The 27,357-nt window shown below is 45.5% G+C and overlaps 1 long non-coding RNA gene across 2 annotated transcripts in view; it reads left to right on the plus strand.

Annotated features, from left to right (window-relative positions):
* The first annotated feature begins 20,418 nt into the window (after window positions 1-20,418).
* Window positions 20,419-27,357, plus strand: part of LOC142750908 (uncharacterized) — a 30,971-nt gene continuing 24,032 nt past the window's right edge. The window contains exon 1 of one of the 2 annotated variants that reach the window (XR_012882631.1): window positions 20,419-20,593. This is a non-coding gene — a long non-coding RNA (uncharacterized LOC142750908). The remainder of the gene's footprint in view (window positions 20,594-27,357) is intronic. The other variant, XR_012882630.1, reaches the window with a different exon arrangement.

The raw sequence follows: 27,357 nt of genomic DNA on the forward strand, positions 1-27,357 counted from the left end.
CTGTGACGGGAACTGGTGCTCGAGGGCCTACTATAGTGGCGGATTGAGTAGACCATAGGCCCTGGGCTGTTACCCAAACTTGGGCCCCCCTTCTCCACCAACGCCCTGCCGTATCTATTGTTAACACTACCGTTTTGTGCAAGCATTAACAAATGGGTGTTACGATTCCCCTTGACACAGGGCTGTGTCCCTACATACTGACAGTCTCCAACCATCGCTGACCATATCACACTGTGCAGGGACACATCCTCCTAACAAGGGGAATGTTAACACCAATTTGTGTATCAGTCCTGGACTATACAAAAACTTTTTGGGAAATACATGTATTTCCTATAGTAAACATGTCAGGAAAGGTGAAAAATTCTCTATATAAATCTAGTGACTCACAGGTGACTTCTTCTGAGATTCTAGTAGGTTTTTTTTTCTCTCTATTTCTCCATCCGGTCGAGATCTCATGACGACTTCTCCCAGCCATGACAAAGTTCTGCAGTTTGCCGCTCATATGTCTTCCACTCCTCACTTTTCCACACCTATAAACGAAGATGAAATTCTCATGGTACCACACACTGTACCCATAAATATAATAATAACCATACACTGTGCCCCTGAATATAACTGTCAAACACTGTAAAGTAAAGTACCACATACACAGTGCCCCCTGTAGATAGCGCCACACACAGCCCCCTGTAGAAAGCATCACACACAGCCCCTCTATAGATAGCACCACACAGACCGCCTGGCGTTAGAGCCACACAGTCCCCCTGTAGATAAGGCACACAGTCCCCCTGTAGATAAGGCACACAGCCCCCCTGTAGAAAGCACCACACAGCCCACCTTGTAGATACGGCACACATCCCCCTGTAGAATGCGCCACCCCCTGTAGTTAGTGCCACAATTACCTGTCACTTTTCCAGCGCTGTCCTCTCCTCCGACGATGCAGGCCTAGTCTCTTCTGACCGGGCCGCATCAAGCGGAGTGACGCAAGCTGCACGATGACGTCATCGCGCTGCCTGCATCACAAAAAAAGGCCGAATGTTGTTACACTACCTGAAATGAACACTAGAGGGGGTCTGGCTACTGTACATTATGCAACCCCACACTATAATCTAGGGATTAGGACCGGTATGACGTTCCTTTTAGAAGGCCTCTTCATCGCGTTGCCCATGTGATCTCCAGACCAATCTCCGGATATCATTTAGACTGAGACAAAAGCAGGACTCACCACTGAAGAGGATAGACCTCCATTGTTGTCTTGCTGTGCACCATGATAGCCTTTAAAAGTGGTGACGTGTGGTCAACTGAACACCTGTAGCTGGACGTCTGGCTCGTGGCCCAATGTTGGGCAAACGCCTTCTGATGGTTTGTGTCGACACTGGTTTCCGCCCTAGGCTTGGGAGGTGATGTCCGATTTCACTTGCAGTACAGAATGAATCATTACGCTTCATTCTTCCAATCAGATGATCCGTTCGTGCAGAGGTTCTCCGCCGCGCACCTCTTGTTGTCATTCCCATTTGCTGTTGTTCCCCTAACATCCAGGACATGCAACATTGAACAGTGCTGACATCTCGGCCTAGGCGCGAAGCAATCTGCCGGAGTTATAAACCAAGGTCTCTCAGTTCAAGGATTCTGTCCCTCTCAGTTTGCATCAAGTGGTGATAACTGCCACATCGACATACAGGAGGCATCACACAATCATCCCAAACCACTTGATCCGATTTTTGAGGTTTCATGTGGCTAAAAAACTTTGCTTTCAATCTGGCACAGTTTGGGGCTAGGTGCTTGAAAATTTGATCATTTGCAGATCTTAGCGACACCTGATACTTCCTCGATTTGCATAACCTTACGGCTTATCCATCTTGGTGTTGCAATTTCAATATTGAGGAGTGTATTTACATACACACATCTGAACCCTGGGACACACTACACACAGTGACACATACACGCATGTACACATGACACTCATTGATACACCCACCCACACCCACACACCGCCCTTCCTCCCTCCCAACTTTCAAGTATCACAGAGGGACAAATTTTTTATTTTAAGCCACACCTCTAATCCCACCCAATCCCCACCCATACACACCCTGTTCAGCCCGCACAGTATCATGCTCCCATAGTACCTCCCACACAGTATAATACCAAATAGCTGCCTCCACACAGTATAATGCCCTCTAGCTGCCACAATACAGTATACTGCACCATAGTTGCACTCATACAGTATAAAGCCAACACAGATGCCCCATGCAGTATAATGCCCAAACAAATTCCCCCATACAGCATAATGCCCCCATAGCTGCCCCCATACAGTATAATTCCCCCTTAGCTGCCCCTAGTGCCAGTGCCCTTGTAGATAGTGACACAGTGCCCATGTAGATAGTGCCCATGTACATATGCCACAGTGTCCATGTACATAGTGCCACATTCCCCTTGAAGATAGCGCCCTCTGTAGGTAGTGCCAACAGCTCCCATCCCAGGTAGTGCCACACAGCCCCCCTCCCAGGTAGTACTACAGAGCCCACTCCCAGGTAGTACCATAGAGCCCTCCTCCCCGGTAGTGCCACAGAGCCTCCCCTGTAGATAGCGACATTGGGACTCCCACTAAGAGCGGAATGCCCAGCCAGAGCATAGGCCAGGGATTCTGCTCCTAGAGCGAAGCCCTGGTGTCCTCTAGGAGCGGAATCCCCGGCCTGATCATCGGCAATGGGGATTCCGCTCAAGGAGTAGCCACTAATTCTGAAGCAGGGAACCATCAGCTCCCTGCTTCAAAATTAGATCAGAGCGGAGGAGCAGAGGGAGCTCCTCCACTCGCTGAGGATGCTCCGGGCGAAGCGCTACTTTAAGCGCTGTGCTCGGGGAAGCCCTTGACGTTACTGTCCATGTATGGACAGTGGCGTCAGTGGCTACTCCTTAAGCGGAATCCCAGTTGCTGATGATCTGGTCAGGGATTCCACTCCTAGAGGAAACCCCTGAGGTCACTGTCCATATATGTAAGATGAGAGAAAAAAAAAGAAAAGAACGGCCAACGCACATAGTGCATCAAAAGTGGACAATAGCCAGGAAACTATATAAGGTTAGGAACACAACACCCTGCGATCCGTATCTGTGTAGACCAGGACTGCTGCTGATGATCCGTATCGAGGCCGGCAGAGGGCTCCGTAAGTATTAGTGGAGAATCGAAAAAAAGAGGCGAATCGAATTCAGCGCTGTCCGGTGAGACTATGCATAGGGAAGCCACGATCAGATAGAGAGATGGAGAGATAACTCGTGGAGAAAGGATAGTTCCTAACCAGAGCATTCTTTCAAAATTGTGTGTTTTATTGTTTGATCAGGCAGCTACTCGTTTCAAGGTCGGACTGACCTCTGCCCCAGGCTAGTAAAACACATATGGAGCTGACTACTTCCGCACCTTTTTTTAAAACAGGAAAGCAAGAAAAACCACCAAATAACTGAGGAGGAGGGGACGGGAGGAGGAGAAAGGAGGACAAAGGTTAAAAATGCCAACTAGGTAGATGCAAAGCATAACAAACTAAAAAACAATACAGTAGATACATGAGTGAATAAATAAATACATAAATAACTATGCATTGTTCTAACGAATTCCTGTGGCAGACACCAAAAATTTAATTTTTCACACCTATAAACGAAGATGAAATTCTCATGGTGCCACACACTGTACCCATAAATATAATAATAACCATACACTGTGCCCCTGAATAAAATAGTACCAAACACTGTGCCCCTGAATATAACTGTCAAACACTGTAAAGTAAAGTACCACATACACAGTGCCCCCTGTAGATAGCGCCACACACAGCCCCCTGTAGAAAGCATCACACACAGCCCCTCTATAGATAGCACCACACAGACCGCCTGGCGTTAGAGCCACACAGTCCCCCTGTAAATAGCGCCACACACCCCTATAGATTGCACCACATATCCCCCTGTAAATAGTGCCACAAAGCCTCTATAGAGAGTGCCACACAGCACCCCCTATAGATAGCACCAGCCCCCCTGTAGAAAGCACCACATGGCGGCCCCTGTAGAAAGCACCACACAGCCCCCACTGTAGATAAGGCACACAGCCCCCCTGTAGAAAGCACCACACAGCCCACCTTGTAGATACGGCACACATCCCCCTGTAGAATGCGCCACCCCCTGTAGTTAGTGCCACAATTACCTGTCACTTTTCCAGCGCTGTCCTCTCCTCCGACGATGCAGGCCTAGTCTCTTCTGACCAGGCCGCATCAAGCGGAGTGACGCAAGCTGCACGATGACGTCATCGCGCTGCCTGCATCACAAAAAAAGGCCGAATGTTGTTACTCTACCTGAAATGAACACTAGAGGGGGTCTGGCTACTGTACATTATGCAACCCCACACTATAATCTAGGGATTAGGACCGGTATGACGTTCCTTTTAGAAGGCCTCTTCATCGCGTTGCCCATGTGATCTCCAGACCAATCTCCGGCTATCATTTAGACTGAGACAAAAGCAGGACTCACCACTGAAGAGGATAGACCTCCATTGTTGTCTTGCTGTGCACCATGATAGCCTTTAAAAGTGGTGACGTGTGGTCAACTGAACACCTGTAGCTGGACGTCTGGCTCGTGGCCCAATGTTGGGCAAACGCCTTCTGATGGTTTGTGTCGACACTGGTTTCCGCCCTAGGCTTGGGAGGTGATGTCCGATTTCACTTGCAGTACAGAATGAATCATTACGCTTCATTCTTCCAATCAGATGATCCGTTCGTGCAGAGGTTCTCCGCCGCGCACCTCTTGTTGTTATTCCCATTTGCTGTTGTTCCCCTAACATCCAGGACATGCAACATTGAACAGTGCTGACATCTCGGCCTAGGCGCGTAGCAATCTGCCGGAGTTATAAACCAAGGTCTATCAGTTCAAGGATTCTGTCCCTCTCAGTTTGCATCAAGTGGTGATAACTGGCACATCGACATACAGGAGGCATCACACAATCATCCCAAACCACTTGATCCGATTTTTGAGGTTTCATGTGGCTAAAAAACTTTGCTTTCAATCTGGCACAGTTTGGGGCTAGGTGCTTGAAAATTTGATCATTTGCAGATCTTAGCGACACCTGATACTTCCTCGATTTGCATAACCTTACGGCTTATCCATCTTGGTGTTGCAATTTCAATATTGAGGAGTGTATTTACATACACACATCTGAACCCTGGGACACACTACACACAGTGACACATACACGCATGTACACATGACACTCATTGATACACCCACCCACACCCACACACCGCCCTTCCTCCCTCCCAACTTTCAAGTATCACAGAGGGACAAATTTTTTATTTTAAGCCACACCTCTAATCCCACCCAATCCCCACCCATACACACCCTGTTCAGCACGCACAGTATCATGCTCCCATAGTACCTCCCACACAGTATAATACCAAATAGCTGCCTCCACACAGTATAATGCCCTCTAGCTGCCACAATACAGTATACTGCACCATAGTTGCACTCATACAGTATAAAGCCAACACAGATGCCCCATGCAGTATAATGCCCAAACAAATTCCCCCATACAGCATAATGCCCCCATAGCTGCCCCCATACAGTATAATTCCCCCTTAGCTGCCCCTAGTGCCAGTGCCCTTGTAGATAGTGACACAGTGCCCATGTAGATAGTGCCCATGTACATATGCCACAGTGTCCATGTACATAGTGCCACATTCCCCTTGAAGATAGCGCCCTCTGTAGGTAGTGCCAACAGCTCCCATCCCAGGTAGTGCCACACAGCCCCCCTCCCAGGTAGTACTACAGAGCCCACTCCCAGGTAGTACCATAGAGCCCTCCTCCCCGGTAGTGCCACAGAGCCTCCCCTGTAGATAGCGACATTGGGACTCCCACTAAGAGCGGAATGCCCAGCCAGAGCATAGGCCAGGGATTCTGCTCCTAGAGCGAAGCCCTGGTGTCCTCTAGGAGCGGAATCCCCGGCCTGATCATCGGCAATGGGGATTCCGCTCAAGGAGTAGCCACTAATTCTGAAGCAGGGAACCATCAGCTCCCTGCTTCAAAATTAGATCAGAGCGGAGGAGCAGAGGGAGCTCCTCCACTCGCTGAGGATGCTCCGGGCGAAGCGCTACTTTAAGCGCTGTGCTCGGGGAAGCCCTTCACGTTACTGTCCATGTATGGACAGTGGCGTCAGTGGCTACTCCTTAAGCGGAATCCCAGTTGCTGATGATCTGGCCAGGGATTCCACTCCTAGAGGAAACCCCTGAGGTCACTGTCCATATATGTAAGATGAGAGAAAAAAAAAGAAAAGAACGGCCAACGCACATAGTGCATCAAAAGTGGACAATAGACAGGAAACTATATAAGGTTAGGAACACAACACCCTGCGATCCGTATCTGTGTAGACCAGGACTGCTGCTGATGATCCGTATCGAGGCCGGCAGAGGGCTCCGTAAGTATTAGTGGAGAATCGAAAAAAAGAGGCGAATCGAATTCAGCGCTGTCCGGTGAGACTATGCCCTGGATAGGGAAGCCACGATCAGATAGAGAGATGGAGAGATAACTCGTGGAGAAAGGATAGTTCCTAACCAGAGCATTCTATCAAAATTGTGTGTTTTATTGTTTGATCAGGCAGCTACGCGTTTCAAGGTCGGACTGACCTCTGCCCCAGGCTAGTAAAACACATATGGAGCTGACTACTTCCGCACCTTTTTTTAAAACAGGAAAGCAAGAAAAACCACCAAATAACTGAGGAGGAGGGGACGGGAGGAGGAGAAAGGAGGACAAAGGTTAAAAATGCCAACTAGGTAGATGCAAAGCATAACAAACTAAAAAACAATACAGTAGATACATGAGTGAATAAATAAATACATAAATAACATTATGCATTGTTCTAACGAATTCCTGTGGCAGACACCAAAAATTTAATTTTTCACACCTATAAACGAAGATGAAATTCTCATGGTGCCACACACTGTACCCATAAATATAATAATAACCATACACTGTGCCCCTGAATAAAATAGTACCAAACACTGTGCCCCTGAATATAACAGTCAAACACTGTAAAGTAAAGTACCACATACACAGTGCCCCCTGTAGATAGCGCCACACACAGCCCCCTGTAGAAAGCATCACACACAGCCCCTCTATAGATAGCACCACACAGACCGCCTGGCGTTAGAGCCACACAGTCCCCCTGTAAATAGCGCCACACACCCCTATAGATTGCACCACATATCCCCCTGTAAATAGTGCCACAAAGCCTCTATAGAGAGTGCCACACAGCACCCCCTATAGATAGCACCAGCCCCCCTGTAGAAAGCACCACATGGCGGCCCCTGTAGAAAGCACCACACAGCCCCCACTGTAGATAAGGCACACAGCCCCCCTGTAGAAAGCACCACACAGCCCACCTTGTAGATACGGCACACATCCCCCTGTAGAATGCGCCACCCCCTGTAGTTACAATTACCTGTCACTTTTCCAGCGCTGTCCTCTCCTCCGACGATGCAGGCCTAGTCTCTTCTGACCAGGCCGCATCAAGCGGAGTGACGCAAGCTGCACGATGACGTCATCGCGCTGCCTGCATCACAAAAAAAGGCTGAATGTTGTTACTCTACCTGAAATGAACACTAGAGGGGGTCTGGCTACTGTACATTATGCAACCCCACACTATAATCTAGGGATTAGGACCGGTATGACGTTCCTTTTAGAAGGCCTCTTCATCGCGTTGCCCATGTGGTCTCCAGACCAATCTCCGGCTATCATTTCGTCTGAGACAAAAGCAGGACTCACCACTGAAGAGGATAGACCTCCATTGTTGTCTTGCTGTGCACCATGATATCCTTTAAAAGTGGTGACGTGTGGTCAACTGAACACCTGTAGCTGGACGTCTGGCTCGTGGCCCAATGTTGGGCAAACGCCTTCTGATGGTTTGTGTCGACACTGGTTTCCGCCCTAGGCTTGGGAGGTGATGTCCGATTTCACTTGCAGTACAGAATGAATCATTACGCTTCATTCTTCCAATCAGATGATCCGTTTGTGCAGAGGTTCTCCGCCGCGCACCTCTTGTTGTCATTCCCATTTGCTGTTGTTCCCCTAACATCCAGGACATGCTGCAACATTGAACAGTGCTGACATCTCGGCCTAGGCGCGTAGCAATCTGCCGGAGTTATAAACCAAGGTCTCTCAGTTCAAGGATTCTGTCCCTCTCAGTTTGCATCAAGTGGTGATAACTGGCACATCGACATACAGGAGGCATCACACAATCATCCCAAACCACTTGATCCGATTTTTGAGGTTTCATGTGGCTAAAAAACTTTGCTTTCAATCTGGCACAGTTTGGGGCTAGGTGCTTGAAAATTTGATCATTTGCAGATCTTAGCGACACCTGATACTTCCTCGATTTGCATAACCTTACGGCTTATCCTTCTTGGTGTTGCAATTTCAATATTGAGGAGTGTATTTACATACACACATATGAACCCTGTGACACACTACACACAGTGACACATACACGCATATACACATGACACTCATTGATACACCCACCCACACCCACACACCGCCCTTCCTCCCTCCCAACTTTCAAGTATCACAGAGGGACACATTTTTTATTTTAAGCCACACCTCTAATCCCACCCAATCCCCACCCATACACACCCTGTTCAGCCCGCACAGTATCATGCTCCCATAGTACCTCCCACACAGTATAATACCAAATAGCTGCCACCACACAGTATAATGCCCTCTAGCTGCCACAATACAGTATACTGCACCATAGTTGCACTCATACAGTATAAACCCAACACAGATGCCCCATGCAGTATAATGCCCAAACAAATTCCCCCATACAGCATAATGCCCCCATAGCTGCCCCCATACAGTATAATTCCCCCTTAGCTGCCCCTAGTGCCAGTGCCCTTGTAGATAGTTACACAGTGCCCATGTAGATAGTGCCCATGTACATATGCCACAGTGTCTATGTACATAGTGCCACATTCCCCTTGAAGATAGCGCCCTCTGTAGGTAGTGCCAACAGCTCACATCCCAGGTAGTGCCACACAGCCCCCCTCCCAGGTAGTACTACAGAGCCCACTCCCAGGTAGTACCACAGAGCGGAGGAGCAGAGGGAGCTCCTCCACTCGCTGAGGATGCTCCGGGCGAAGCGCTACTTTAAGAGCTGTGCTCGGGGAAGCCCTTGACGTTACTGTCCATGTATGGACAGTGGCGTCAGTGGCTACTCCTTAAGCGGAATCCCAGTTGCTGATGATCTGGCCAGGGATTCCACTCCTAGAGGAAACCCCTGAGGTCAGGAATAAAAGGCTCGTTATCAGGGCCAAGAAAATGGCACAGGCTCAAAAGCTAAGCCTGCACCATTAGCTGCGGGTGTCAGCTGTTTGTCACAGCTGACATCCTGCTGTAACAACCAGGACTGGAGCTAGGCTCCAATCCAGCCGATTAACCCCTTAGATGCAGCGATCAAAAGCAATCGCTGCATCTAGGTGGTTAGATCGCAACCGATGTTTGCTAATGGCAACAATCAGCAACCGACAGGGTGCCGATAGTTGCTATAGCAACCAGAGGCCTAACAATGGCCTCCTAACGGGCCCCGCCGGGAGGCATAGCCTAATAGGCTTGCTGTCAGTGAATAGATGACAGCTCTAATACACTACACTTTGTAGGTAGTGCAGTGTATTACAATATCGATCAGGGCTTCATGCCATCAAGACCCCTAGTGGGACAAAAAGTAATTTAAAAAAAAGTTTATTAAAATGTTGTAAAACAAGTAAAAAAATAAAAGTTTCAAGTTAAAAAAACAGTGTCTTATTATAGGAAATAATGGAAAACATTAAAAAAAGTACACATATTTGGTATCCGTATTGACCCGAACTATAAAAATATCACGCTATTTTACCTGCACGGTGAACACCGTGAAAAAATTAAATAAAAAACTATTCCAGAATCACTGTTTTTTGATCTAAAAGGTGCATGTGCCCAAAAATGTCATTATTAAAAACTACAGCCCGTCCCGCAAAAAACAAGACCACCCACAGCTTTTTTGACGGAAAAATAAAAAAGTTATGGCTCTCAGAATATGGTGACACAAAAAATAAATTATTTGAAAATCAAAAGTGATTTTAGTGTGCAAAACATAAAAAACTATATACATATGGTATCGCCATAATCGTACCGACCTGCAGAATAAAGTAAATATGTTATTTATAGCCCAGGGTGAACGCCGTAAAAAAAAAAAAAAAAAGAATAAAAAAACATTAGAATTGCTGGTTTTTGGTCACCTTGCTTGCCAAAAAATTAAATAAAAAGTGATCAGAAAATCGTATGTACCCCAAAATGATACCAATAAAAACTATGGATTGTCCCGAAACAAATAAGCCCTCACACAGCTCCGGTGGAGAAAGAATAAAAAAAAAGTTCTGGCTTTCAGAATATAGCGACGCAGAATGTGCAGAGTTTTCAAAAAGTGGATAAGATCGGGTACCAATTATCAGTGTGACACTGGCCACACATCTCCTGATTATTATTTATTTATCGCATTATTATACCCTCTTATTATACCCTGATGTACTCCGTACAGCTTACATATGCCCCCACATTATAAACTGAAATACCAGCAAAACCCCAAACAGATAAACTACCAAGCTAAATCTGCGCTGCAAAAGCCAAATGGCGCTCCCTCCCTTCTGAACCCTACAGTGTGCCCAAATAGCAGTTTACGTCCACATATGTGGCAGTGCTATACCCGGGAGAACACGCTTAACAGTTTGAGGTATTTTGTCTTTTGTGGCACAAACTGGGCACAACATATTGTACACTAAAATGGCACAATACGCTCTAAAAGCCAAATGGCGCTCCTTCCATTTTGAGCTCTACCATGTGCCCAAACAGCAGTTTAGGGCCACACATGGGGTATTGGGTAACAAATTGAATATAATAAACACTGAAAATATTGACCAAATTTTACCACTAACATAAAGTACAATGTGTCACGAAAAAACAATCTCAGAATAGCTTGGATACATAAAAGCATTCTAAAGTTATTACCACATAAAGTGACACGTGAGATTTAAAAAAATTAGCTGAGTCCTTAAGCGGTTAATCAGCGTAAGTTAAAACATATCAGTGTAAAAATGATGTAGGTTAATAGTTGGTAATAATAATCAGAAATGCATGTGTTGTAATCTCATGAGTAACGATCAATAGCAAACTTCAAATTACTTCAAATAAAATTTTCCCGGACTGCTGTGGAAATAATCCTGGAAACCAAATTGTTATTGTGGCATTGCTGAAATAACTAATGTGGAGCTCTAATCTTTACCTGGAATAACCATGGTGATATCACATAGAGTACGGAAGCCGAGCGGAACCAAAAAGCCTCTTGACGAGGGTATTTGGAGTAAGAGATACAGACTAAATGTAGCACGGATGAGCACGGAAAGCTGGATTGAGACCGGAGGGCCGAATGTGGTGCTGCTATGGTGAGTTGAAATAAATTGTAACTTATTTCCCTTTGATTGTTTTGCAGGACGCCCATTCGTTCTTTGATATTCCAGGTAAAGAGTTAACACAATGATGCCCAACATGCACCCAAACGAGCAATCATCTTCAATCCTTAGTGTCCATAAATGTGTGATCAGAATCCTTTATTATTCTGCTTTTTATTATTTGCTTTCCATTGATGGACTTTGACGTTTGGATGGGACAGGAAATGAGATTAAATCATGTATGGGCGGTGCTTTTTCCTGGCAATTATGAGGTTGTAAACTAGTAACAAGGTGTGGCACTGCCCACTTACATCCTACTGCTACATCACATCAACTACCAGTCAAGACAATGAACTTTTCTACTAGTCACTAATATAGTAATGCCAGAGGTATAAGTAGAAAAGGCTTCACCCCATAGCACATTTTTTGATGCTACCCCCTCCCCCCTGTCGAGCAAGAACATTTACCAGCTCCATGTAAAAGTTCTGACTTTCATTGCATTTAAATATCTGATCATAAAAAAAAAAAAGTTAGACTCTAGACCAGACCCAAATATACCAGTCTCAGTGTTCTGCTCGATCCTTTTCACTTACTGGTGCCAGAAGATCAGGGGCATAAGCCCAAAGGCGTATACAACCCAACAAAATTTTTAATTTATTGAAAACAGTATAGCTATAAGAACACATAATAGACTTAGCGCACAATCTCAGCAGAACACTGTCCCTGGATATTGCTTTAATATGAAAATCAGCATTGTGATGCCTGGTAGCTGTATTCGTAAATGCATCAGACCTGCCCAATAATAATTTGCCCCGTCATACATAATTAATGATGGCTTACTTCTGAATAATACAGTCATGCACTTACCAAATGTTACCACTATAGAATGGCGAAATGAAACCACCACACCATGACCAGATATATCTACCACAAAGACCAATACAACCAATAATATCACTATACAGTGTAACAACTTGCAGGTATGTGGAGCCACTGGGCCCCTCCGACGTAATGGAGCAACTGCTGATCAACAGTCGGTGAAAGTCAGTAAAGATAAAGTACCTGGAAGGTCAGAAGTGGGTATATGCCAGACATTCTGGAGGATGCAGGCCTGTGTAGGATAATGAAGTTCAGCTAGGACAGTGGACTGGAGTAGGGCAGTCGTCTTGGACACACGTCTTGGCTAGGAGACCGGACTGGGGTAGTGCAGTCGTCTCAGACACTGGACTTGGCTAGGACACCGGACTGGAGTAGTGCAGTCGTCTCAGACACAGGACAAGGCTAGGACACCGGACTGAAGTAGTGCAGTTGTATCGGACACTGGACTTGGCTAGGACACTGGACTGGAGCAGTGCTGTCGTCTCGCACACTGGACTTGGCTAGGACACCGGACTAGAGTAGTGCAGTTGTCTTGGACACTGGACTTGGCTAGGACACCGGACTGGAGTAGTGTAGTCGTCTCTGATACTGGACTTGGCTAGGACCGCGGACTCAGATGGTGAAGTCGTCTCGAACACTCGCCTTGGCACGGGCACCGGACACAGATGGTAAAGTTGTTTCAGACACTCGGATTGGCATGGGCACTGGACACAGGTGGTGAAGTCGTCTCGGACACTCGGTTTGGCACGAGCACCAGACACAGATGGTGAAGTCGCGCGGACACTCGACTTATGCACTAGAACTAGACACAGATACTGGATACGGGAAACAGGATTCAGGAAACGGGCTATAGGATACAGCTAAGGAACCATTTGCAAGACAAACGTAGGAAAGACAAAACATTGCTCAGGCAGGGAAGGGGGGGGGGGTAGAATTCCTTTTAAAGTTCTGGAAATGCTAGGATAGGCTAGGAAATGTTTTCCTGTTGCGCGTGCACCCTACGGGCATCAGTTGAAGAGGAGTGCAGTGTGTGCCGGCGTCTTGGAGGGAGGAGACGCCAGCAAATATTCAGAGGTTTGCGGTTGCGGCTGCCAGTAATTGGAAGTTGCTGGCGGGCAGCATAACATACAGTGCCCATACAGTGGTCACATACCAGTTCCACACTGGCGCTCCACAGAGTATTACGCTGTGAATACAGTGGGATAAATAAAGTACAATTACTTCCAGTTACTTACAGGTGACGTCTTCTTTGATTGGACTCGTTCACTTCTCTTTTATCTCAGACCACTATGAAGACTTCTCCAGGCCACGACTTGTCTCTGCAGAGTTTGCTGCCCTGATGTCTTTAGCTCTTCGCTTTTTCAGCACATTCTCACCCTATACAGAAACTTCCCATCCTGCTACCGCCTTTAATAGTGACCTACTGTTGCAAAAATAGTGGCACACAGATTGGAAGATAGTACATTGTGACTCTGGCTTTCAAAAAAGCAACAGCAATAAACAATCTCCTGAGGTGAGAGAGTGCCCATTTGTATTTCCTAAAATAAGGGATTGCTAAGGGACAATACTGGAGTATCAGAAAAATCTGTTCAGATGTGAAAACCTTCTTTAGATAAGCAAAAATTACCTCAGAGTTTGCTTCCCGTGACAGAGGTTACCCTCATGGTATACTCAGAGAAACTTTTGGTACGGCCATTAACCATCAGTAGTCTATTTGGCAAAATGGGGTTGCCTCCTTGATTATGTAGAAAAAAAAGAATCAGGGCTCATGTAAATGAAATAGTAAATGAAAGGGGTACCTCCACCTCCCGGCATATACATATGGTCCACAACGGGGATCCAAGTACTATAAACTTTATGGGCGTCCAGTTGATAAAGCCAAATCCCAGGGAAGTTGCCTTGGATAAGAATATTCTTCAAGGAGAATGCCGGTGGATGGTCAGTTACACCTGACAGGCTAAATTGGAATCTGAGTTTTAGCATTTTTTTTATGATCCAAACAGAAAAAATATCTGTATTATCACTGGTCCCCCCCATTGGCAGTTGTGTACCCACTAATTGCGCATAGGGCATAGAGAAAACTGAATTTTTAGCACCTTATGCCCATATAATTACTTTTAATTCTACAGTTATAGCCTAACAGTGTTCTCGAATCAGGACTCAAGTCTATCATAAACAATCATCTCAAACTGGCATTATTCTCCAAAACCCCCAAATGGCATATGCATTGATAAAGATTTATATATAGGGTGTCTTATTGACCTATGCGTTATCACGATCGGAGGTCTATCTGAACATTTAAATTAATTGTGCATGGCTCCAATACAGAAATTTACTTCTGACACCATCCGTAGGGTGGATTCCCATATGCCTTAAACTTCCAGGTTTCAGAAGCTTCCATCCCACCCATGTTCAGAGGAGGGACCAGCTCCACCACCAATCCTAGAAAGAAATGGGCCAAAGTTAAATTTGGGGGGAGTAGCACCCTTGGAGAGAGAAGAACAAAGCGACCAGGGAAGAAGAATCATTTTGTACAGAATGTTCGTGGACTTCTCCCCTTGCGCGAGCGATCCTGACTTGGTGTAACAACAGTTGAACTGGGCGAAAGGAAACACCTCAATGGCAGAGACCATCAGGCCCTAGACCTGCATGCAGTATCAGATCGAAACTGGAATGTGTCCCTGGAGAGTATTGACACACAATTATAGTGAGAGAACGGAGGTCTTTGTCCTGAGGAAGAAGCATTCTTGCCTGAGCGGTGTCGAAGTACATACCCAGAAAGACCTTCCAGTCAAAGTATAAAAAGATGTCCAGAGTAATCTGAAGAGTCTCCAGATAGGCTGATTCGGAAGGCTCCATCATCATCATGTGGCCCAGGAATGGAATGGCCCCAACACTCTGAGTGTGTAGGAACACCATGGCGGAGGAGGGCGCTGTGGACAATCTGATGGGTGGGTCACAATCAGTAAAGGCATAATCGGATTGCCAGCAAAGAATAGTTAAAAAAGTTAATAATCAAAGAATCGAATGAACCCCAAAATGGTACCAGTAAAAACGACAAGTTGTCCCGCCAAATACAAGCCATCGTATAGCTACAGATGTAGCCATCTTTATCTTGACTCTGATAACTTGCTGCAGTGCGATATCACACAACAAAAGCCATTGAAAAGTCATTGAAAAAGTCAAGATAAGGGATCTTGCCACTGTGTATTTAATGCGTTAAAGGTCAAGATAAAGACGGCTACATCTGTAAATCGGCAGAAAAATAAAAAAGTTATGGCTCTTTAAAAAAAAAAAAAAAAAGGGAAAAAAGTAGTAAAACATAAAATAAACGACATAAATTTGGTATCACCGTAATCCGAATGACCTGCAGAATAAAGGTATTGACGTAAATTTAAGACACAAAAATGAATGGTGGAATTTCTGCTTTTTTTCCATTACGCCCAAAAATGTTGATACAAGTTAATCAATAAGATATATGTACCCCAAAATGGTGGCATTAAAAAAAAGTATCTTTTCACGCAAAAAAACAACCCCTCACATGTCTTTTAAAATGTGACGCTGAAACAACGGAAAAAGAAATAGGCTGATCACTAAAGTGTTAAATAAGAAAAGAATTGCATTGAAAGAAAATTGCATTTGATTTGTGGAGAGGGCAGAGTTTCTATCACACACCTATGCCTGGCAGACCACAGACCCCATCCCATATAATATTACAGCAAGGAGCGGGAGATCAGTCCATCCCTGGAGCTCAAACCTGCAGGTCACATGAAAACAATACAAAATAAAACATTACCTAACTGCACCAACCAGACTCAGCGCCAATGTAAACAATCCATGTACTTCCTCTTCTGACTTTTATGGTAATCTAAAGTATTAGTATTGCCACAAAATATACACAAATTGCTCACAAGTAAAAAAAACGGTGTTAAAATTCCAAGTTATCGACTCATTCTGCAGAAAATTGCAAAATGTATCTTTTTGTTCCCATAAACGCTAATTGTGTGACCCTTCAGACGGATTTTGGATTAATGAGTTACGAAAAGAACTTGGCCTAGTTAGCATATGCACTTCTAGTACCTGCATTGTACACTACCTGGCCAAAAGTATGTGGACACCTGACAATCGCACCTTGTTGGATATCGGATTACAAATCTATGGGCATAAAAATAGAGTGGGGCCTCCTTTTGCAGCTATAACAGCCTCCACTTGGGAAGGCTTTCACAAGACTTTGGAGTGAGTCTGTGGAAATTTGTGCCCATTAAGCCAAAAGAGCATGTAGGACGAGAGGGTCTGGATCTCAATATGAAACGTCAAATTCATTGCAAAGGTGTACGATGGGGTTGAGGTCCATAATGAAATCAATAATTAAGAGGGTTGTCCACATACTTTGGACCACATAGTGTATGTACATGTGTTCATGAGGAGTGTAGGGGGTATTTAGGTGGTCATGAGCCAGACTTATACCTAGACACCCAGAATTAGGATAAGACAAAAAGTTGCGGGCGCGGTTTGACTTAATTTCTGGTACTGCTCTACCACAAATCTGCTCGGTTTTACAATCCTAATTTATGTAATTTATGTTTTTGCAGGAAAAACTGCAGTTTTATATGCAAAAACGTGTGGACTTACTGTAAATGAGCATTGAAAAACCGATCTGATTCAACCAAACAGCAGTTGCACATCTGCCAAACTACAACTGCTATGTGTGGCCATACAGATTTGTCGGTTTACTGATGGTTTCTTACAATGCACGATACAAACTGAAAAAGTGAGAACAGTAATGAATATACACTATATGGAGAAAAGTATTGGGACACATCTCTTAATCATTGAATCCAGGTGTTTCTTTTAGTCCCATTGTCACAGGTTTATAAAATTCAGCACCTATTCATGCAGTCGCCTTTACAAACATTTATGAAAGAACGTTCTAAAGAGCTTACTGAATTCCAGAGTGATCCTGTAATAGGACGCCACCGTACCGTTGTAACAAGTCAGTTCATGAAATTTCTTCCCTCCTAGATATTCCACCATCAACTGTGAGTGATATTATTGTAAAGTGGAAGCGTTTAGGAACCACAGCAACTCAGCTACGAAGTGGGGACCACTTAAAGTTACAGAGCGAGGTCGCCGAGTGCTGAGGTGCATAGTGCATAAAAGTCACCAACGCTCTGCTGACTCCATAACTGCAGAGTCCAAACCTTTTCTGGCATTAACATCCACACCAAACTGTGCCCCGGGAGCCTCATGACATGGGTTTCCATGGTCGAGCAGCTTCGTGCAAGTCCTACATCACCAAGCACAATGCCAAGCGTCGGATAGAGTGGTGTAAAGCAGCCATGGGCTGTGGAAACGTGTTCTGTGGAGTAATGAATTGTCTGATGGACAAGTCTGGGTTTGGTGAATGCGAGGAGAACATTACCTGCCTGACTACATTGTGCCCACTGTAAAGTTTGGTGGAGGAGGGATAATGCTATGGGGTTGTTTTTCAGGGGTCCCTTAGTTCCAGTGAAGGAAAATCTTAATGCCTCAGAATACCAAGACATTTTGGACAATTGTAGGTTACAACTTTGTGGGTACAGTTTGGGGTTCAGCCCTTTTCTGTTCCAGCATGACTGTTCCACAGTGAATAAAGCAAGGTCCATAAAGACATGGTGGGGGGAGTTTGGTGTGGAAGAACTTGACTGGCCGCACAGAGTCCTGACCTCAACTCTATCCAACACCTTTGGGATGAACTAGAACGGAGATTACGAGCCAGGCCCCCTCCTCCAACATCAGTGTCTGAGCTCACAAATGTTCTACTGGATGAATGAACAAAAAATTCCCACAGACACCCTACAAAATCTTGTAGAAAGCCCCCAGAATAGTGGAAGCTGCAACGGGGGAACCAACTCCATATTAATGTATATTGATTGTAACTATTGAGATGCTTATACAATATGTTATACACAGTGACACATAATCATATTTACTTAAAATATATTATTTGTATAAGAGCATGGTTCTCAGTTCCATCTCCACATTGTTCACCATATAACAAATCAATGTGCATAAGCCGTTAGGTCAGGGCCCCGGTGCTATTGACTGCCACATTCAATTGTATCTTTCTCCTCCGGACACAGATACAATTGAGAACTATGGCGGAACAGCTCCCTGCTCCGCCGTCACTAGGCTACAGGCCATGTTAGGCCTGGAGCCTATAAAACGGTGGAACGGGGTCCCAGCGCAGACCAGCGTGATGACCTACTGGATCACATCCGACTACGTAAGGGTCCCGCCTTGGTCTACCATCTACAAGGGGGGGGGGGGGGCTGTGTGGCACCATCTACAAGGGGGGCTGTGTGGCACCATCTACAAGGGAGGGCTGTGTGGCACCATCTACAATGGAGGGCTGTGTGGCACCATTTACAAGGTGGGGCTGTGTGGCACCATCTACAAGGGAGGGCTGTGTGGCACCATCTAAAATGGAGGGCTGTGTGGCACCATTTACAAGGGGGGGCTGTGTGGCACCATCTACATGCGAAAGCTGTGTGCAATATCTACAATGGGCTGTGTGTGGCACTATCTACAAGGGGGCTGTGTGTGGCGCTATCTACAAGTGGGCTGTGTGTGGCTCTATCTACAAGGGGGCTGTGTGTGGTGCTATCTACAAGAGGAGGGGCTGTGTGGCGTTATCTACAAGAGAGGGGCTGTGTGTGGCACTATCTTCAAGGGGACTGTGTGTGGCGTTATCTTCAAGGGGGGCTGTGTGTGGCCTCTTAAATGTATTTTATTTTAACCAGTTCAGGACCGGGCTATTTTGCGCCTTCAGGACCAGACACCGTTTAGCCATTTTTAGCACGTGTTAGCTAAATGGCTATAACGTTTTTATTTGTTGGGCTAACGACGTGATTTTTGCAACGTTTTTTCCGTAGACAATGCAGGTTTCATTTTTTATCGTTTTTATACACACCTTTTTTGCTATTTTAGAATTTTTATTCATAAAGTTTGAAAATAATAGTAAAAAAATAAGCTTTTTTACGTTTCAGCTATTTTTTTTTGGTAATAACATAGTTTTACCCTAAAATAGACCTTTTATTTGTGATCGTCATTGTCTACCGTAAATTTTTATATATTACATGTCTATATTAGGGTAATTGGGTCAGCGCTAGCGTTACAACAATGATTGGCGGGGGGAACGTTTTTTTTTGGGGTGGGTATTTTATGTGTATTTATTATTACATTTTTTTTTGCACTTTACTTTATTATTTTTTTATTGCTATGGTCTGTCCCCCAAAGGTCAAAAAAGACCTTTGGGGAACTCTATATATATTTTTTCTTTCTTTTACACCATGTTTTTCCACTGTAACTGGAGATGCACAGCAGCCCCAGTTACAGGGGAAATCAGCCCTCTCATAGTGACGATTGTCACTAATAGGGCTGTGCTGGGTCTAGTAAGACCCAGCAGCAGTCTGTAAGTAACAGCACCCGGCGATCATGTGACCAGTCACATGATCACCGGGAGGAATAGAGACAGCGCCGCTGCTGCTGTCTCTATTCCTATACACAGCGTTCATTGAACGCTGTGTAAAAAGACATTGGAGAAGACAGAAGCAGCGAAAGCTGCTTCTATCCTCTCCTCAGGGTCCCCGGCAGTCACTGACAGCCGGAAACCCGACATTAAGCTGCCCGATCGTGCGGGCACCAAGTTAAAACCCGAGCCGTAAAAAGTCTATGGCTCGGGTTTTAAGGACCCGTCCCTGACCGCTGGCCGTAAAAATACAGCCAGCGGTCGGGAACCAGTTAATTTACTGTTATATAAATATATTACTTGTAAAATGTACATATGGTTTTATACTCTAGTTACATAAAAAAAAAATGTGGAAAAAAGTTACAGAAAGCAAAAATGTTGAGGGGGAAGGGAATGTCAGGAAAGAAGTTAGGGGGGGGGGCAATCTAATTATTTTCCCCGCTTGCAGGAGAACCTAGCTACGCCACTGCATGTCAGCAGCCACTAGAGCACACTAACATGTATTTTCTGCAATAATATCTATTATCAGTGCAGGTTTTCTGCATCAGTAGTACAGCCGTGTCTTTCTGAACTGCCAGGACACAGACAAGCGTGGTTGAAAGCTGCACAGAATGACATCGCAAGCCGTAGGTTGTGCGCCCATGCTTTAAGGTACCTGGTATTGGGACAAGGTTCTTTAAATTAGCGTTCGTGGTTTCTGAAATGATTGGTGAGTGAGCAAGAAAAAAACTAGTGGCCTAATGATCACACTTATCAATTCTACAAACTTATGGCATTGCATCCCTATTGTACATCTTGGTTGCATGATCTATGTGCTCCAGGGGCAGAACTAGAAAAGACTGGGCCTCATAGCAAACTTTTGACTGGGGCCCCCCCTCCCCTGGGTATCACACAACCCCCCCTTGTAGATAGTGCCTCCCTGTAGATTCCACCACACAGCGCCCCCTGTAGATAGCACCATACAGCCCCCCCTGTAGATAACGCCATACAGCCCACCTGTAGATAACGCCATACAGCCTCCCCACTGCAGATAATGCCATACAGCCCCCTGTAGATAACGCCATACAGCCCCCTGTAGATAACGCCATACAGCCCCAAACCCCCTGTAGATAACGTCATACAGCCCCCCCTGTAGATAATGCCATACAGCCCCAAACCCCCTGTAGATAGCACCATACAGCCCCCCTGTAGATAATGCCATACAGCCCCAAACCCCCCTGTAGATAACACCATACAGCCCACCCTGTAGATAACGGCATACAGCCCCTCCTGTAGATAATGCCATACAGCCCCCCCTGTAGATAACGGCATACAGCCCGCCCTGTAGATAACGCCATACAGCCCCAAACGCCCCTGTAGATAACGCCATACAGCCCCATACCCCCCTGTAGATAACGCCATACAGCCCCAAACCCCCCTGTAGATAACGCCATACAGCCCTCCCTTGTAGATAACGCCATACAGCCCCCCCTTGTAGATAACGCCATACAGCCCCCCTTGTAGATACCGCCATACAGCCCCCCCTGTAGATAACGCCATACAGCCCCAAACCCCCCCCCAAAAAAACGGCGGCCTATAGTTTGTCCTACAAAAGAGATGAACCCTCTATCCATAGGATAGGGGATACATGTGTGATCGCTGGCAGTGATAAGGAGACCGGGGGACCGAAATTCCCCCGAAGTTCTCCATGACAAACCTCGGACTTCCGGAGTCTGCGCAGTTCAATAAAAATGAAAGGAGCGCTGGTCACGCATGCACACAAGCGCGACCGGTGCACTATTCATTTCTATGGAGCTGCCAACAGACCCCGGCCCCTGGTCTCCTTATCGCTGCCAGTGATCACACTGATGTGCTCCTTATAGTTCTAGGTACATGGACCTTTGCAGAACACCTGGTAATCACAATTGTCATCTGTAGGAGCTGTCACTGGATGCTATTATTCCGCATGCATTGGCAGACATGATCTAATAACATTTTACTATGTTTACTCTTATTCAAGTCACACATTTTTCTCTTCCTTACATTTGGCTCTATGTTCGAAAGCATTTTTAATTAAACTTGTTATGGCTTACATAACTTCTATTTATCATCCAGATTATTAAAAAAAAGAAAAATACTTGCCATGTCCCCTTTCCTTTCAAGTTGCCTATACCAGGGGTGTTCATTTTCAGGTGTCCTAGTGTTGGAAAGCCTGGCTGCATAAGCTGGGCACCACAGCGCCCCCTGTGGTTCTGTGGTTTTGAACCAAACCTAGCAGCCATGCTTTCTAATGATGGTACAGGTGGCTTAACTCCATAGACTGAACCAACTGGATGAGGGCAGTAGAAGGAGTTACCTGGGACTGACTTGAAAATTATTCATTTTGATGGCTTTCCTCTTTAAAGTGGGCATGTCACCCAATGAAGAGGCCGCAGTATTTGGTAAAGAGTCCAACTCTGCTACCTCTTAGGGTGTTGTCTAAGTAGCCTCCCCGATGCTCACTATTTAATCCCCTTACAAGGTTCTGGACTTTGCTGTAGGGAGGCTACCAGGTCGCTACCTCTTGAGGCGGTGTAAAAGCTGGCCCAGGGGAAGAGGAGACAACGGTGTAGTATACGTGGGTACAGGAACTAGCAGATGATACCTTGGCAGATGGGTGCAGATCTGAAGTCACAGATAGTAACAAGTAGCGGGTCTTCAGGTTTGCAGCAGGACACGGGTTGCCAACAGGTAATAGGACTCAGGCTTGTCTCTGGTAGCAGAATACAGACTGGTAGTTGGCAGCTGGATACAGACTGGTAGTGAGTAGCAGGACACAGACTGGGAGTAGGTAGCAGGATACAGACTGGTAGCAGGTGGCTGGATACAGACTGGTAGTGGGTAGCTGGATACAAACTTATAGCGGGTAGCTGGATACAGACTGGTAGCAGGTAGGTGGATACGGACTGGTATCAGATAGCTGGATGCAAACGGGAACCTTCGCAGGAAACGCGGGGTCGCACCAAAGTTGCTCAAGCACCAGATGATCATAGAAGCTGCCTTAAATAAGCCTTGAGCAGCAGAGATTGGTTAGGGAAGTTTGTGAATGCATGTACCCTGGCCGTTTAAGAGGCGGCAAGGGAGCCCTAAGAAACATGCGGCCGCGAGCAGGAGCGCGGCCACAGGCTGCAGGACAGAGGCGTCGGCGGTCACAAGCAGCAGAGGTACTCAGCCACTGGTGGGGCAGTTAGGTGACCTGGCGGCGGGTGCCGCCGGCAGGAGTGGCTCCTGCCGCCGGTGTTATATCTTTTAATGCTTATGAAGGTTTCTGGAGCTCAAGTCTCCATCACAGTCCTTTCCTTTAGGTGCCATTCATTTCAATATTTTACCAAGACCACTGACCCTTGCTCTGTAAATGTTGTAGCTCATGGAACCCCTTCAATGTTCTATACTTCATCATGTTTTTTGTCATATCAGAAGATAAGTTAAATTTGTTGTCAAAATTTAACAACTCATTCTCCGCAGTAAGCCGCCCTGCTGGTAAAACTGATGTGGGCAAGCAGACGTTTCCCTGCAGGTGAAATGTAGTATTACACAGTGCTAAAAATGCTGCATTTTATAGGAAAAATGTGAAAAAAATTCAATTGAATAATCCTACAATATAAACCTCAGACAACCTTTTCTATGCCACTAAAAATATATTTGGACTTCCGGTTCCGGCGCCGACATGTGAAGAAGCAGGAGACGAGTGCTCCGTAGTGGCCTCCCTAAATCATAAGCTCCTGTGATTTACAACGCAGAGAAAACCTTCAGGGTTGTTTTCTTAACCCTACAGAGGAAGACACTTTTACTTACCGGAGGAGTGATTGCATCTATACATCTTGAGGGAGACATGTCTCCGACGTCTCGCACAGATAAGATGGCGGCGAGCCGCTCGTCTGCTAGCAAAGAGGAAGTGGAAGATCTTTCATCTGAGGCAGAGTCTGAGGACTCCAAATCTAATGCACAGCCTCTTCACATTGATTATAAAAAACTGGCTATTAAAGTAGCTAAACGGATTTCACCGGATTTACAATCTACGTTGGCTAAAACTATCACTGACTCTCTTCAGATTCTACAATCGGAAGTTGCTGCGCATACCGCCAGACTAGATGAAGCGGAGCATCGCATTTCAGCTGCTGAGGATGATATGGCGAAAGCACACACGCATATTAGAGATCTGCTGAGGGAAAAAGGCCGCATTTTGGAAAAAATTGATGACCTAGAAAATCGGTCCAGACGCAGTAATTTAAGGTTGGTGGGTCTCCCGGAATCTGTGCCTGCCAGTGCACTGTTTCACATATGTGCGGTGCAAATACCTCTCCTTCTCGATTTGGAGGGACCGTTTAAAGTTGAGCGAGCACACCGTCTGGGCCCTGACAATATGCAGCGCACTACCATGCCACAGACTAGGAGTCAGCCTGATCGACCTCGACAAGTTATAGCCAAGTATCTCGACTACTCAGAAAAAGAGGCCATTTTGAGAGCTTATAAAAGAAAGGCCCAGCCCTTACGCATTGAAGGGGTAAATGTGCTATTGTTTGGAGACTATTCTGTTGAGCTCACCCGCAGGCGCAGAGCGTTCAGCAAGATTTGTACAGCGCTTCATCACAATAAATGGCGATTTCAGCTTCAATATCCAGCGACACTACGCCTTACCAGGCCAGATGGCACCAATGAGATCTACACGGATCCTGAAGAAGCGGAGACAGTACTGTCTGATCTTTTGGCCGCCTCATCATCTGGAACATATGCAACGGCTGCAGCAAGCAGAACGCGGTCCTCAACAGCCGCCATTGGGGCGGCGAAGACGCCTCTGAAACACCGCTGACATCGGGACTATAGGATCTCTTCCACTGTCTTAACCACTATTTTTTCCTTTAATATCTGAAGGACTGATTTGATTGCTTTCATGCATTATGCTCATATTTGCAATAGATGACCATCCTCCTACTCTGTGGTATGACAGGATATGGGGATACGTGAGTATGGTTGATATACAAAATGCATATTGCTATGTTTTAGTTCTGCGATATTCAATGTGTAAAGGGTAATTGATGGAGTCGATATGTCGGGTTAAGTTCACCAATGGTTGGTACGACCTCCTTATCTTTACAAATGGCCGCACGGGCACTCCGCATGTCGGAAAAAAGCGAAGTCCATTTATGATGATTATTCTCCCACAGGAGATTTGCAGATTTACTGCTATGGTTAATGTTTGTTATTTTGTTGTTCAATTGGTTATATATGTGCATAGACAAATTGGTCAGGACTGCAAATTCTTATATTATTGCCTATATCTTATGTTATGCTGGGTGTGGACAGAACTCCTAGACATTAAATCGTGTATTACTCTATTCCCCCCATGAAGATTGTGACATGGAATGTCAAGGGACTACTGTCCCCTCATAAACGCTCTATGGTACTCCGGCACCTGAAGCGTCTGGGAGCTGACATAGCCCTCCTCCAGGAGACTCATTTACGTGAAAGGGATTTTTTTCGGATGAAAAAATTCTGGGTGGGAGAAGTACTAGGATCAGCCTCTGCTGATAGAAAAGGTGGAGTTCTTACGCTTTTGAGTAAATCATTAGCTTTTCAGGTAAAGTCCCAACATGCAGACTTGGAAGGCAGGCTTCTCCATACCCTTTTAGATACTCCAGCGGGGGAACTTAGCATTTATAACATTTATGGACCGAACGGGGATAACAAGCAATTCTACGCGGACTTACAGATCCAAATTTCACTTGATAATGCCCGCAACAAAATTGTTGCAGGAGATTTGAATACTGTATTGTCGCACATGGAAGATAGGAAGGGCATGAGAACATCTCCAGTGACAGTGAGAGCATCTGATAAAATCTTACAATCTTTCCTCTCAGATCTGCAACTGGTGGATGTATGGCGATCTTTTAATCCAGATGGGAGGGAATACACACACTACTCTAATGCTCATGGGTCTTGGTCAAGGATTGATTACATCTTGGCAGGGACTTCGCTTTTACCTCGCATGACTAATCCAACTATAGAACAACTATTAATCTCGGATCATGCACCAGTCTGCTTGGAGGTAGCAGACATGCACATACGTGGAAACGATTTTATTTGGCGTTTTCCTTCTTTTTTGATAAAAGATGAATCCTTCACAGAGCTTTTGAGTGGTTGGTGGTTGGAATATGACTCTTTTAATAAGGGACATAGCGACAATCCCTCCTTATACTGGGAGACAGCGAAAGCTGTACTTCGAGGTAGATTGATAGCGCACGTTTCTAAACTCAAAAAAATCACCCAGAAACATTATCAAGATAGTAGTGATGCCCTTAGGGCGGCTTACAATAAATATATTCTACAACCTTCCTCGACCACGTTGCAGGAATGGAAACTCACCAGAACGAAATTTGAGTTATGGCTTGACCGCAGAGAGCGTATTCATCGTTCAATGATGGAGGCGGAGTTGTTTAAATTCGGTAACAAATCTGGCAGGTTATTAGCTAATCTGGCTAGGGGGCATAGACCCTCCTCCCATATATCCAAAATTAAAGATAGCAATGGCACAGTTCACACTGAGCCATCACAAATAATGCACACTTTTGAGCAGTTTTACAGGCAATTATATGCAGATGGCACTCCATTTCATAAAGATCTTGGTTGCCAATACCTTCAATCATTAGATCTACCAGCTCCGACTTCCGCACAGTTGGATGCACTAAATGCAGAGGTAACGGAGGAAGAGGTTTTGCGGACAATCCAAGCCCTTAAGAATAACAAGTCACCGGGGCCTGATGGATACTCGGCTGAGTTCTACAAGGTTCTCAGGCAGCAAATTACACCTGCGTTGGTAGCCTACTTTAATTCCATATTGCATGGTGCAGATATACCCCCAGCAGCTAACTTGGCGTATATAAGAGTGCTCCCTAAACCGGGTAAGGATCTTTTACTGCCCTCATCCTATCGCCCAATATCTTTAATTAATCAAGATCTGAAACTCATTGCAAAAATATTTGCCGAGCGACTTTCCTATATACTCCCTAATCTAATATATCCGACTCAAGTGGGTTTCGTGCGTGGCAGGGCAGCAGTAACTAACATCAGAAGGGTTCTGACTGTCCTAGATGCCACACATGCTCAAACTCGATCTACCAAGCAATATGCATTGGTAGCCTTAGATGCCGAAAAGGCATTTGATAACGTTAGATGGAAATGGCTGGATTTGGTACTAGACAAATTTGGTCTAATAGGTAGTTTCCGAACGTTCCTTTCGGCACTCTATAAGGAACCACGAGCGGCTGTATATTCACCAGGTTGTAGATCGTCATTATTTCCTTTACAAAAGGGTACCAGACAGGGATGCCCCTTGTCCCCTTTATTATTTAATTTGGCTTTGGAACCGTTAGCATATAATTTGGAGAGGACTTCCTTATTTCAGGGCGTTCAAATAGGATCTCAAATGGTGCGTACTGCCCTCTTCGCTGATGATAT

The sequence above is a fragment of the Rhinoderma darwinii genome, chromosome 3, assembly GCF_050947455.1.
Source record: "Rhinoderma darwinii isolate aRhiDar2 chromosome 3, aRhiDar2.hap1, whole genome shotgun sequence".
NCBI lineage: Eukaryota > Metazoa > Chordata > Amphibia > Anura > Rhinodermatidae > Rhinoderma > Rhinoderma darwinii.